This window comes from Phacochoerus africanus, chromosome X (assembly GCF_016906955.1).
Source record: "Phacochoerus africanus isolate WHEZ1 chromosome X, ROS_Pafr_v1, whole genome shotgun sequence".
NCBI classification, from domain to species: domain Eukaryota; kingdom Metazoa; phylum Chordata; class Mammalia; order Artiodactyla; family Suidae; genus Phacochoerus; species Phacochoerus africanus.
The window spans coordinates 65,077,965-65,083,251 of record NC_062560.1 but is presented as its reverse complement, the minus strand read 5'-3'; positions in this window follow the sequence as shown (position 1 = coordinate 65,083,251).

Genomic DNA, 5,287 nt, shown 5'->3' with positions numbered 1-5,287 from the left:
TGCACAGCCACAGGGAACCAGGCAGCACTGGCAGCAGGGCTTGTGACCTAATCCCTTCAGCAGCAGAGATGCCTGTAACCCGAGCCACCCTTCCAACAGTGATGGCACAAATGAACCTAACTTTATTTATTTATTTATTTATTTTGTCTTTTTGCTATTTCTTGGGGCGCTCCCGCGGCATATGGAGGTTCCCAGGCCAGGGGTCGAATAGGAGCTGTAGCCACAGGCCTACGCCAGAGCCACAGCAACGCTGGATCCGAGCCGCGTCTGCAACCTACACCACAGCTCACGGCAACGCCGGATCGTTAACCCACTGAGCAAGGGCAGGGACCGAACCCGCAACCTCATGGTTCCTAGTCGGATTCATTAACCACTGCGCCACGACGGGAACTCCGAACCTAACTTTAACTCAGCAAAAGCACCCATGACCCTGGCTCCTCACTACCTTTCCCTCTCCCCTCATAGCAGTGGAGTTCCTGACCCAGATGACACCAGATGTGGTAAAAGTACACACCATCCCAATGCCCTAGGCAGCGGCACCAGTGACAGCAGCAACACTGGCAGCAGCAACTTACCAGAAGCCTAGGAGGCACAAACAGTGACAACAAGGGACACCTCTGGCAGACACAGTGGAAGGTGAAAACTGCCAATCCTCACAAATAACCAGAGGCAGCTCAGGCAAGAGAAACCAATTGTGCTATATCGCCACCTAATGAAAAAAGAAAGGAAAGCCCCCATAATTACTAATCTTGAATTGTTCAAATCAAGTAAAAAAAAAAAAATTTACCTAAAGAAGAAAGTTATTTGCTGCTTCAAATATATCAACAGAGGAACAACTCACTAAGCACCATGAAAACCACAGTAGTACAGCATCATGAAACAAGAATGCCAGTTCTTCAGAAACCAAACTTAAAGTCATAGAATAATACAGTCTAACTGGTAGAGAATTCAAAATAGCTGTCATGGAGTTCCCGTTGTGGCGCAGGGGAAACAAATCCAACTAGGAACCATGACGTTTCAGGTTTGATCCCTGCCCTCACTCAGTGGGTTAAGGATCCAGCATTGCCCTGAGATATGGTGTAGGTTGCAGATGCAGCTAGGATCCCATGCTGCTGTGGCTGTGGCATAGGCCAGTGGCTACAGCTCGGATTCAGTGCCTAGTCTGAGAACCTCCATATGCCGTGGGCGCAGCCCTAAAAAGACAAAAGACCAAAAAAATAATAGCTGAGAACTTCTGAAGCCTGAATAAGAAACTGAATACATAAGTCAATGAAGCCAAAGAGAATGTTTGATTATCTCCATACGAAAAGACTTTACTCGGATTTCCCGTTGTGGCTCAGCAAAAACAAATCTGACTAGCATCCATGAGGACGTGGATTCGATCCCTGGCCTCGCTCAGAGGGTTAAGGATCTGGCGTTGCCATAGGCTGTGGCATAGGCCAGCAGCTACAGCTCTGATTCAACCCATAGCCTGGGAACCTCCATATGCCATGGGTGCAGCCCTAAAAAGACAAAAGACAAAAAAAAAGGCTTTATCCAAGAAACATTATACTAAAATTGTCCAAAGTCAACAACAAAGAAATAATTTTAAAGGGAAAAAAAAAGATGGTAACTTACAGAGAAACCCCAATTAGGCTACTGGCAGATTAATCAGCAGGAGCCCTGCAGGCCAGGAGGGTACGGAATGCTATTCTCAGAATACTAAAATATAAAAACTTGAACGCTAGAATACTCTATCTAACAAAGTTATCCCTCAATTGTGACGGAGAAATAAAGGTTTTTCCAGGCAAACAAAAGCTGAAAGAGTTCATCACCACTGGATTTACCTTACAAGATATGTTGAAACAGGGAGTTCCCACTGTGGTACAGTGGATTAATGATCCAGCTTGTCTCTGTGGCATTGCCTGTTTGAGCTCCAGCCTGGAGCAGTAGGTTAAGGATCTGGCATTGCTACAGCTGCATCATAGGTCACATACGTGGCTCAGATTTGATCCCTGGCCCAGGAACGTCCATAAGCCAGTAGAAAAAGGGGAAAAAAAAGATATGTTGAAACAAAACATTTCTTCTACCTGAAACTAAAAAGCAAAAGTATACAAAATTTTGAGCAAATTGATAGAATCAGAAATTACAACTTTATAACAAAATAGCTTGGTTTTATTTTTATGATTTTGATTTTTTCCATTACAGTTGACTTACAGTGTTCTGTCAATTTCTACTGTACAGCAAAGTGACCCAGTCATACATACATATATATATATTATTTTTCTCACATTTTCCCCCCTCATGTTCTATCACAAGTGACTAGATATAGTTCCCAGTGCTATAGAGCAGGATCTCATTGCTTATCCATTCCAACTGCTATAGTTTGCATCTATTAGCCCCAAACTCCTAGTTCGTCCCACTCCCTCCTCCTCCCCCTTGGCAACCCCAAGTCTGTTCTCCAAGTCCATGATTTTCTTTTCTGTAGAAACGTTCATTTGTGCCGTATATTAGATTCCAGATATAAGTGATATAATATGGTATTTGTCTTTCTCTTTCTGACTTTCTTCACTTAGTAGGAGAGTCTTTAGTTCCATCCATGTTGCTGCAAATGGCATTATTTTGTTCTTTTTTATGGCCGAGTAGTATTCCAATGTGTATATATACTGCATCTTCTTTTTTTTCCCCCTTTTTAAGGCCTCACCAGCAACATATGGAGATTCCCAGGCTAGGGGTCCAGTCAGAGCTACAGCTGCTGGCCTATGCCACAGCCACAGCAACATCAGATCCAAGCTGCATCTGCAACCTATACCACAGCTCACGGAAATGCCGGATCCTTAACCCACTGAGCGAGACCAGGGATCCAAACCACAACCTCATGGTTCCTAGTTAGATTCATTTCTGTTGCACCATGATGGGAACTCCTCTACCTCGTCTTCTTAATCCATTCATCTGTCGATGGACATTTAGGTTGTTTCCACGTCTTGGCTATTGTGCTGCAATGAACATGAGTGCATGTATCTTGTTAAACATGTAATTGTAACATAAAAGTTAAAGGGGGAAATCAGTAAAAAAAAAAAAAGTACTACAGATACTTCAATTTGGTAAAACGCTCATAATATAAAAAGGGATAATTTGCAACAACAAAGACATAATGGGGGAAGACAAAAAGGACCAAACCTAAATAGGCAAATAAAGGTACGATGATATCAGAACAAAAAAGACTATTTGATCTATGAGACATTTTAGACAAACCTCATGGTAACCACAAAACATAAATCTAAAGACAAGATACAAGACATAAAAAAGAAACTGAGAAAAGCGTCATAGAAAATCACCAAAGTAAAATGGCAGAGAGAAACGCACTAAAGAAGACACAAAAAAGATACAAAGCAATCAGAATACAGAAGATACAATAGCAACCCTCATTTATCAATAATCACCCTAAATACAAGTAGATTGAATTCACCAATCAAAAGATACAGAGTTGTTGGATTAAAAAATAAGACACAGATATATGCTTCTTCCAGAAGACAACTTCAGCTATAAAGACAAATCTAGACTCAAAGTAAAGGAATAGAAGATAATACTCCAAGCAAATGGCAGCCAAAAGAAAGCAAGTACAGCCATATTCATATTAGGCAAAATACACTTCAAGACAAAAAAAGTTTTAAAAACTAAGAGCCAGTGTATAAAAATAGTATATGGACTTCCTGTTGTGGCTCAGTGGAAACAAATCTGACTAGTATCCATGAGGACACAGGTTTGACCCCTGGCCTTGCTCAGTGAGTTAAGGATCTGTCATTGCCATGAGCTGTGGTGTAGGTCACAGACACCACTCAGATCTGGCATTGCTGTGGCTGTGGCATAGGCCAGTAGATACAGCTCTGATTCAACTCCTAGCCTGAGAACCTCCATATGCCACAGGTGCGGCCCTAAAAAAGACAAAAAATAATAATAATAAATGAAGTTGACAATTCTTTAGCTAGACTAAAAAAGAAAAGAGAGAAGACTCAAATAAAATCAGAAATTAAAGAGGAGACACTACAACTAATTCCAGGAGTTCCCATCGTGGCTCAGTGGTAATGAACCTGACTAGTATCCATGAGGATGTGGGTTCAATCCCTGGCCTTGCTCAGTGGGTTAAGGATCTGGCATTGCCATGAGCTGTGGTGTAGATATTAGACATGGCTTGGATCCTGTGTTGCTGTGGCTGTAGTGTAGGCCAGCAGCTACAGCTCTGATTTGACCCCTAGCCCAGGAATTTCCATATGCCACAGGTGCAGCCCTAAAAAGAAAAAAAAAGAAAAAACGATTCCAAAGAAATACATAGGAACATGAGACTAACTACCATGATGAATTATATGTAAACAAATCGGACAACCTAGAAGAAATGAGTAGATTCCTATAAACATAAAACTTACCAAGAGTGAATCATGAATAAACATAAAATTTTAACAGATCAATAATGAGTAAGGAGACAGAAGCAATATTCAAAAACTTCTCATAAAAAGGTAAAGATATCATATGGTATTTGTCTTTCTCTTTCTGACTTACTTCACTTAGTATGAGACTCTCTAGTTGCATCCATGTTACTGCAAATGGCATTATTTTGTTCTTTTTATGGCTGAGAAGTATTCCATTGTGTGTATATACCACATCTGTCTTAATCCATTCATCTGTCAATGGGCATTTAGGTTGTTTCCATGTCTTAGCTATTGTGAATAGTGCTGCAATAAACATAGGAGTGCATGTATCTTTCAGTCTAAAATATAACACAGATGAACCTATCCAAACAGAAAGAGACTCATGGTCATAGAGAACAGACTTGCAGTTGCCAAGTGAGAGGGAGAAAGAAGTGGGGTGGATGGGGAATTTGGGGTTGGTAGATGCAAACTATTACATTTAGGTTGGATAAGCAATAGGTCCTACTGTATAGCATGGGGAACTATATCCAGTCTCTTGGGATAGACAATAATAGAAGATATTACATATGTAAATGTCAAATAGTTATATAGTACACCTGATGCTAACATAATATTGTACAGCAACTGTATTTCAATTTAAACTTGGAGGACAAGAATATCATTTTTTAAATGTGTAAAGGGGAAAAAAAAACACCATCATGATGTCACCTTAAAACTCCAAACATCATAAATATATCCTTCAAAAATGAAGATAAATAAAGATATATTTGGCCAAACAGGTGAAAGAATTCATCCTTTCCAGAGTTGCATTACTAAATGCTGAAAGATGTTCTAAATGCTGAAGAAAAATATCACCTAGAAATCCAGTTCTATAAGAAGAA